The 9,225-nt window shown below is 35.8% G+C and overlaps 1 protein-coding gene across 2 annotated transcripts in view; it reads left to right on the top strand.

The window, feature by feature from the left end:
- Positions 1-2,063: 2,063 nt before the first annotated feature.
- Positions 2,064-9,225, top strand: part of LOC136854615 (uncharacterized) — a 493,174-nt gene continuing 486,012 nt past the window's right edge. The window contains exon 1 of one of the 2 annotated variants that reach the window (XM_067131142.1): positions 2,064-2,251. The gene's annotated coding sequence lies outside the window, so the exon portion shown is untranslated. The remainder of the gene's footprint in view (positions 2,252-9,225) is intronic. The other variant, XM_067131141.1, reaches the window with a different exon arrangement.

Raw genomic sequence — 9,225 nt, 5'->3', positions numbered from 1 at the left:
CATGTGAAGTAATCGTGAAGTTCAATTAAGAGGGCTTTGGGGTTATCATAATTGTATACGTATTTGGAAAAAGAAGTGACCAATAGATTCTATATATATGTTTCAGCTTAAAATGCAATAAAACCGATTACACACCTGGATACGAAGGTGAGCATGGGTCTATTCCAGCTCTAATAAACGTATCCAAATTCGACAGGTATACGCATGTATGAGTGGCAATACATTAATACCGTCAAGCATCACAGATGTAGATTTAAAACCATACATGATAACAAACAATAGCTTCTTGACCTACTTACCACCAAGCATTTGTAATGGCAAGCAAGAATAGCATCAGTGTGAAGGCGGTTATCACATTCGTTCAAAGAAACTGCATTTTATTTAGCATGTCCAGCTACTTTTGTATTCCCACGGGATTATTAAAAACTCGTTCAGCAAAATATTATTTTTTCCCGCCATGCTCAGCGTTTTGTGAACGAACCGAAGGCCGAAAAGTCTACCAGTCATTTCTTTCTATTCTAAGGCTTTGGAATGATACTTAGAGTGAATTGTTAAATAAGGTCTACCTTAAGACAGTAATATTGTCCTATTTGGAATAAAAATGTTCCCGAACGAAGGACAAAACAAAAACTAGCCGCCGAGTAAGTAGGTATAGGCCTAGCGTTTGCTTGGCCAAGATTCTTTTCCCTCTTGTTGCCATTCTCAAAGAATATTCTCTCCTTGGCAAGATGATCCGGTAACTTTCACCATGGGGAAGTTATTTTAATATATTCAAAATTAATTTAAACTTTGAATAGGGTTTAAATGATATAGCATCTTACCGAATTTTGAGGGCAGAGGTGGAACCTACTAGAATGCCTAACTTCATTTTCTTGCTATTACCCATCGATGAGACTTACCGTTTAATGGAAACATGAATTAAACCAGGATTTGTCACATAAAAAAGTACATAGCCATTTTTACTGTGAATCGAATAACGGGAGTTGTTTTCTGTGGTTTGTTTACGTCGTCCTGAAATACTCTTACCAAAGCGTGACGTTTCTGAATTTCGTTATGAAACCACATTTCATAAAATGATATTTTATCAAACAACTCTAATGGTATATATACATATCTAAAACTGACAAACTAATGGTATAGGCAGTATCCTATAAGCCTACCTACAGAAAACAATTCTTAATGGCTGACAAAATACAGCAGGTGTCGTTATGTATCGCAGTAACATGTTTAAGAGACGAGGCTTCTTGGCACACCAGCAACCTACAGGCCTACTGAATACCAAGCATTTTTAATAACGAGAAAGATCGTTTTCACTTTATACTATGCGGCATATATAAGAGTAATGATGTACTGATTTCATAATTGAAATCGCCGGGCAGTGTGCCACAATAATATGCTGAAAATAGAAGTCATGTTAACGGAGAGAGCATAATTTTTCTACTGCTAGCAAGACTTGTCTGACTAGCACAAAATTATTATGGGTCAGTAAACTTCAGTATGCTTTACTTACCTGTGAAATGTTGTTCCATTTTCTCACGAAGAATTCCTGTGCCCATTTCTGCAATTATAAAGATAATGAACGAAAAAATCGCACTATACACAAAGGGCCTATGCAATTTCCGCGGTTCCTCGGTGTTTGAAGACGGCCGCAAGGCTCAGTGACTGCAGACAGCGCCGCCCTGGCGAAAGGCTACCGAACTACTTAATACTAGTAGACAGATAACATCTCATGGTTTTCATCTATAATTCAAAATGATCACTGACATATATCTAATAATTGTTTCCGAATTTACATGGTGAAAGAAGTATATATTCCATAATGGTTGTCAAAAACATTACGAAAAAAGCATTTATAAACTTGCTCCTTATGACGTCACACATTGGCGGGAAATCTTACGGCTTTAATCCAAAGTGTAATAATGATTGCTGGCATAAAATAATTAATCATTGTTTCTGAAATTACATGTGGAAATAAAGAAATATTTATTCCATACTGGCTGTCCAAAACACGAGAGAGATAAAATAAAAGAAAATAGCTTACATACTCTCGCTACCTATGACGTCACACATTGGCGGGAAACGTCCACCGACTCTCGTAGATGGAAGCCAGACGAAGGCACAGCACCTATCTCCAAGGCCATCTATCATTAACTAGCATAAGTCTAAATTCCGATAAGTGACATTGATTGCCAGCTTAGCATCAACAAAACAACTGTGTATAGATGGACACCACGAAAGACAGAAAGGAAATGTAAGTAAGAGTACATCTAGTGCATGAAGCTGTTAGGCTAGGCCTAGCGATCTGCAAGATCAACGGATCATTGATGTAGCTTGCTTAAACCTCCTAACCGTAAACGTTGCGATCAAGAGAGATAATAAGCTTTTGGTTATTGCAAATAAAGCACTGAGAGAGAGAGAGAGAGAGAGAGAGAGAGAGAGAGAGAGAGAGAGATTTGTTTCTCGAGTTGTCAAACTGCTTTAGGTAATTTTCTTTCTTTGACACTGCTGAGAATACATAATCATTTTGTCAAATGTTTGTTTGAACTAAAAACCGGAATGAATGATAATAGAACATGGAGAGAGGAAATTATTATCTACAATGCCAATCACGAAATGCTTTATTCATGATATTTTGCAAACATTTAACGTAAATCACAAGAGTAATAATACGAGGATAATAGTGTACTTTCATAGACCTATGTTTACAAATATCACTTGGAAGAAACTAGTAGCCTATTAGTTGCAAACGTTGATAGCTCTGGAAGTATAACAGTAACATATTGATAAAAATCAAAGTGCAACGGAAAATCCATTTAAAATAGGAAAATGCGGAACCTGTCAGCAGTAATTGTGAGCTGGCTTCACGTACTTAGTATAAAGTTGCCAGACAGTACTTTTTTTTAGGCTGTTGTCTCCGGAAGATTTTTTAGTGTTGCCATAACTTTTTTGAGAGTTTGTATTGTGGATTCCTCTTTATATACAAACACGAGCGCGCACACAGACACGTGTACACACACATTACATAGGGTAAATGATCGGGGATGACACACATCGGTAGCTGAATTTTCACTTTTCACTCGATATTTAATTGGTGAAACAACAGCAAAATTAAAACTTTAAAAAACCTTTCAAAAGATTGAAGTTTCATTAACAAAATGAGCTATAGGAAATTGCCATACGACCTAAAATAATTATGTAAAGTCTTCGTAAAATAAGTGTTCATGGCAATTTTGAATCCAATATGGCGTCCCCCCAAATGCTGATACACCCTGAATGGTGCTTGGACACTTCCTTCCCAGCGCTCATTTACCGCTATACTGAACACGCTTATATATGTAATGTTTATCGATATTACTCAATATGTGAGTTGTAATCAGCACGATAAAACAACATTTTGTTGCCTATACTAGTGAAAGTATGAGACATGGAATTCCCGTCTGACAAGTGGTAGAACTGAAATGCATTTTTACCTTGTAATCCGTGGTTTTATCCTTACAGACATCACAACTGAAGCTCCACAGTGCTTATTTGATTGTAATTTTACACATTTTGTTCTTAATTCACTCAAAATGCCACTTGAAATACGTGAGCAAGTTTGTTTACAGCACTTTACTCCATCAAAGTAGCGAAACTGTGGCGGGAACAATTTTCCAGCCTTATTGTACATCTGGCTGCCACAAACATCCGAGAGCGGACGACGCATTAGTCAATTGTTCATGATAAAAATGTAATATTTTGTTGTTAGGACTTTTCATTTATTTAAGTCCATAGTACTATGTATACTTCTGAGACATGTAATGTGTACATATGAAGTTTACCACTTTGGCAGAAACGCAAGAAAGTTGAGTATGACAATTTATATAGAATTGGTACGAGAGTCAAGATGCCACGACGTCAAAATACAGGACTGAAATAAAGGTTTTAAATCCAAAATTATTACTTAAACACCATTATATTTGATAAATCTTGCACTATGTATGTGATATATATATTATAATGTAAGTAATATATATTAATAAATAAAACGATAGGAAAACGCGAAAAATAGCTACATCGTAATGTTCACACCAAAAGCGCTGAAATTTGTCTTATATCAGGAATCTGGTTTGTTGCAAGAACGAATATTTTCAAATGAATTATAACGAACACGTAATACATTTACTCAGTTTATAACCTTATTCTGGTGTTTAGCTACCCAATTATTTAAATATTATCTAGCGCTCTGACGTCCAGAAAATTCGCTAGAGTTCCCCGTCCACGGCCCGAAGGAAGCCAGCGTTTACCATTGATGTAAAGGAGGCTGTATATCAGCGTCTATGGGCACAAATTTTTTGCAGATTTAACACAGGAAATGGGCAGTTTGTTTGCACAAGTGACTTTGCAAATATCGAGGTGGCGTCACTCGTCCACTTTTAAAGTGTTTCAAGTAAAAGTTTCGAGACCGTCATGGCCGGTGAGTTAGCACCTCGCACGGCTAAACCTTAGTGAATCTCTGTTTAATATATGCCATTATTTCGTAATTTAGGATAAAACAGTTACTTTAATAGGAACGTAGAGGTCTCGGCGTGTTATGCAGAGGGGGCATAAGTCTCACTGGTGCTGATGGGGGCGCGTTCAAATGCATTTTCGGGAAGTGTTCAAACAACGGAGGAATTGCGCAACAGGTCACGGCCCGGGTATTTACCCTACACACACACACACATATATATATATATATATATATATATATATATATATATATATATATATATATATATTTCCCAGCTTTAGACACTTCCTACATTTACACAGGATGTTCACTAGTACCACGTCGAACTCCCTAACCGAACTTCCGGTTCATCCAGCAGTAATAATCACTCGTTTGTCGGCCAGCCACCTATGCTTTAGTTAATAACTGCTATTATTATTATTATTATTATTATTATTATTATTATTATTATTATTATTATTATTATTATTATTATTAGGTTGTTCAGCAAACTTCCATAAGGAATTGTGCCCTTAAGTGTGATAGGAGAAAGATAATGCATAAAAACATTGAAAAACAAATACAGAAAAAAACAAAGCAACAAGAACCTAAGTTCAAGCAATGCCTTTTGAATTTTAGTCTAAAAGCAGAGTATAAGCTGGAAATTACAGGAGGTAGCCTTGAAACAAGCAACACATTGTCGATTGAATCTGGTCTCAGAATAAAAAAAAAGATAGTGATTTCGATGCTAAGAATAGTTGTAACATAAAAGACGCGTATACATGGCATACGCATACATATGTATATATGTATTATATATATATGTATACATATACATATATACATACGTATATATTTATATGTATGTATTTATGTATATATAATATATATATATATATATATATATATATATATATATATATATATATATATAAATATACTGAGATTTGTATATATGTATATATGTCTGTATTTGTTTTTGTTAGTCTCGCATTGATGCTTGTGAGCGTGCCCGCATAAAGAAGCCTTCTCTCTCTCTCTCTCTCTCTCTCTCTCTCTCTCTCTCTCTCTCTCTCTCTCTCTCTCTTGAGAACCCAGGTGCCTGATCCAGGTGCCTGGCAGGCCAGGTGCACAGCTGGTAATTGCCAGAGTAGCAGCCCAGGTAAACCCCCACACCCACACCCACCTTGCGTCGTACCACCTCGTGATTCCATCATTATTGACGAGATGTTTTGAACCCCAATCACTGAAAACCCGTTACTCTTCAAAGTCTCGAAGGCCTTTTGACTTCAAGTCTTATAAGACTTAGTGCTGTAGGTCTAATAGGACTTGCTGTTGTTATTGTCTTTGTTATGGATCTGTGAGTCTATTAAAACTTGTTGCTGTAAATCACATAAGGACTTGTAGCTGTAAGTCTAATTAGACTGTTACAAGTCTAACCAGACTGTTATAGAAATTATTGCGAAAAAAATATCGTCGGATTTCTTGTTCTGTCTTATAGGATTTAGAACTATAAATCTGATTGGGAATTTATAATAAATATCATAAAATTACTTATCACAGTAGCTTATAAGACTTTAGAACTTATCTCTGAATATAAGACTCGTTTACATGTCCTGCAAGATTTGAACTTGCCCTTTGAAAAAAAAGTATTAAGAAATGGGTGCCAGGAAAGAGTTTTTCTCTTAAATAGGCATTATCTGTTATTACATCCGTTGCATTTTTAGTTATCTAATTTCGATGAGCCTTATAATCGAAAGAACTGAATTCATTTTTATTTTGTGTTTCGGGGGTTAGGGGTGTTTGGTGTGTGGGTAGGACCTTTTCATAGGTTTTTAAATAAATACATCAGAAAATTTTCTGTATCCTAATGAAACAACATCTTGTTTTCAAGATAGGAAATACTCGTAAGGTTTTGTTTACTTCAGTTTTGATTTTTGTGTCTTTTTCTGCTTTTTTTTTTTTATTATAGGCAATGGCTTTATTTTTACTTTATTACTAAAGTTTAGCGATTTTTTCAACAACCTTTTTTTCTTATTCTCTCTCTCTCTCTCTCTCTCTCTCTCTCTCTCTCTCTCTCTCTCTCTCTCTCTCTCTCTCTCTCTCCCCTTTAAAAGGCATCATTTTATAAAGTCTTTTTCAACGCTATGAATTTTTTAACCTCCAGGGATAGCTTGTTTCACTCGTATTTTCATTTTTATCTTATTTATTTCTCATTCTCATGGTTCTCTTTTAAGTATTTTAGAAAAATGATAGTAATAACAATAATAATGCCATTTTGGTTAACTACAAAACAACTGTCAGTTTCATGAATCTCTGCTTGTTTGCTAGTTCTTATAACTTTAAAGAACTGATGAGCAGGCATAAAGATAAATTGTATACTAAGAAAAGTTTCTTTTCACGGGGACAAAAGAAAAAATTCCTTCATATGCAAATATATATGTGTGTGTGTGTGTGTATCATTAACCATTTTCCTTCCAAACTAACACCACTAAAAAGGAAATAAAATATCCCACCTAACAAACATATTAGTCACCAGCTGCATCATCTCAGACCATCTTTTTGTCACCATTCCGGATCATTTCAACAAACGGAAGAAAAATCTTCTCTCACGAAATGCAGATGATTGCCAACTGTTTCATCATCAGATGCCACCGTCGTCCAATCTTCATTCCGGATCGCTTCGATTCTGGCAGAGGATTTTATGCATAGCCAGCCCCTCTCATTCAACCGATCTTATTGTTAGGGAATCCTCACATAGGTTTTAATGGCGCAGGCTGGCATGCATGCTGAAGATGGCGCTAGATTAATTCGCATACCTGTGTGTTGGAGTGTGTGTGCGTCTCCTACGAAGAGCTGCGTTTGAGCCAGATCTTTAACTGACTATAACTGTTCGTCATGATTCTTGAATCCGGCGATAATTATTTTTGATGGTTCGTGAATTCATGATCATGATGATGTTGTTGTTGTGATGGTGATTCGTATAATTCATAGTATTCATTTTCGACTTTTTTAATTCGTTCGCTGTTCAGCGGGCGACCATTGCGGTCGGAATCCTCTTATAGCCTCTTGGATCTGATCGCAAGTAGGCGTAATGCTTCGTTGTTTTTCTGTGTCAGTCGCTAATGAGATCGTGTTATGCGTTATTATTGTCTGTAATTATTCAATTTACGTTAATCATCTGCAGTTTCCTAAATCGGGCCCGATTAATTTACTGGGATTAATGCTAATTATGTGCGGCAATTAACATTTTCTCACGCGCACCTGATGGCGATACCTGGCGATTCCACCTGCTATTTAGTCACGATACTTAGGTTGATTGCTGCCTCCGTAACATTAACAGAGAGAAAATAATATTCGTTTTTTATCAGTTGTGATTGCTACCTAATTTTCTTTGCATTGTAACACCTTTCAGATAACCTCTTACCAATTCCTGTTTCGTACTTTGTAATCTAACTGACAAATTAAGAGACTTTCTCTTTACTTTTACGTCCAAGCTATGGGACAACCTTATTGATTTCTTAAGTTCTAACTCTGTAACCTACTCGTTTTCAAGAGGCAGCTCCGTAGCATATTTTTTCCTAATTTCTGTCATTTTTCGTCTACTAATTAATCTTGAGTTCATTAATGTCTCTTTAATGTTAACAGAACTGGTTGATAATGTTGATGGCATTTTGCCCTTAAGAAGAGAAACAGACAGAAGAGAAAAGAGAGACAGAGGCAGATAAGAATAGACATAAACAGAGTAGACCTTCTTGTTGATTTTTTTACCATTTAAGATATTCTGTGCATTTTCCTTTTTAGCAATTTGTATGATACCTATTCGTACTCTGCTGGCTTTCGGACACTGGCAGAGTCACTTGAATATCTATTAGCAATTAATATCCGCGCACTTTAACGAATTCTAATAATTGAACGGTAAAGAAAAATCCCGGAGTTGCCGGAAACCTTCAGGCTGACTGGTTGTGCCGACTTTCACTTTGCATAAGTGCGACAGAATACAGTTAGTCATTTAACTAAAGTGTGCCTCGGTCAATAATATACTTTCTCCGTATTAATATAAAAATAGTGCACTATATTAAAGAAGAAAGACTGGCAGACCCACTTGCTCCTGTAAGTGACCTTTTTAGGTTATAATTTTCTTAAAGTTTCGTTCGACTGCGATCGCATTGTCGAATCATGTGCGCGTGTCCGTGCTATTTTTTTTTTTTATGAACTTAGAGTAAATGTGAACAGCTCAGCATCATTTTCGCTGGATTCCAATTTCTTTTTATGTAAGATTAATTGTACAAGTAACACTGTATGATTCTTAGCGTGTTAATTCTCTTCAACTTTGAATAACAGGAAGACAGTTGAATAATGGAAATTAGGAGTTCCAACTATTTTTGACTGAGAATTTCTGAGATAATCTAACCAGTCAGCAAAGAACGAAGGTCTATTCAGTGCGTGTTGGTTTAATCTTTATAACATTGAAAGTTTCAACTGTAGACTTGAAACCATTTTACATTTAGTGAAAGAAAAAATATTCGAGACCTATTGAAAGTTCCGTTAAAATGGGCATTTATAATTGTGGGAATTAGGTAACTGCATTTATTGCTAATCGGTACATTTAACTATTGTAGTATTGGTATAATTTGCCACTCTTCTTCAAAATTAACGCATAATCATATAAAGCAATATACAGAGAAATCGGACCAAGGTTTTGCATAGTACGTTCAGCTGAGCTTGACAAACAAGCAAACGCTCTTAGACCTACT

Source organism: Macrobrachium rosenbergii, chromosome 29 (genome assembly GCF_040412425.1).
Source record: "Macrobrachium rosenbergii isolate ZJJX-2024 chromosome 29, ASM4041242v1, whole genome shotgun sequence".
Classification (NCBI taxonomy): domain Eukaryota; kingdom Metazoa; phylum Arthropoda; class Malacostraca; order Decapoda; family Palaemonidae; genus Macrobrachium; species Macrobrachium rosenbergii.
This window is presented reverse-complemented; position numbering and strand designations above follow the sequence as displayed.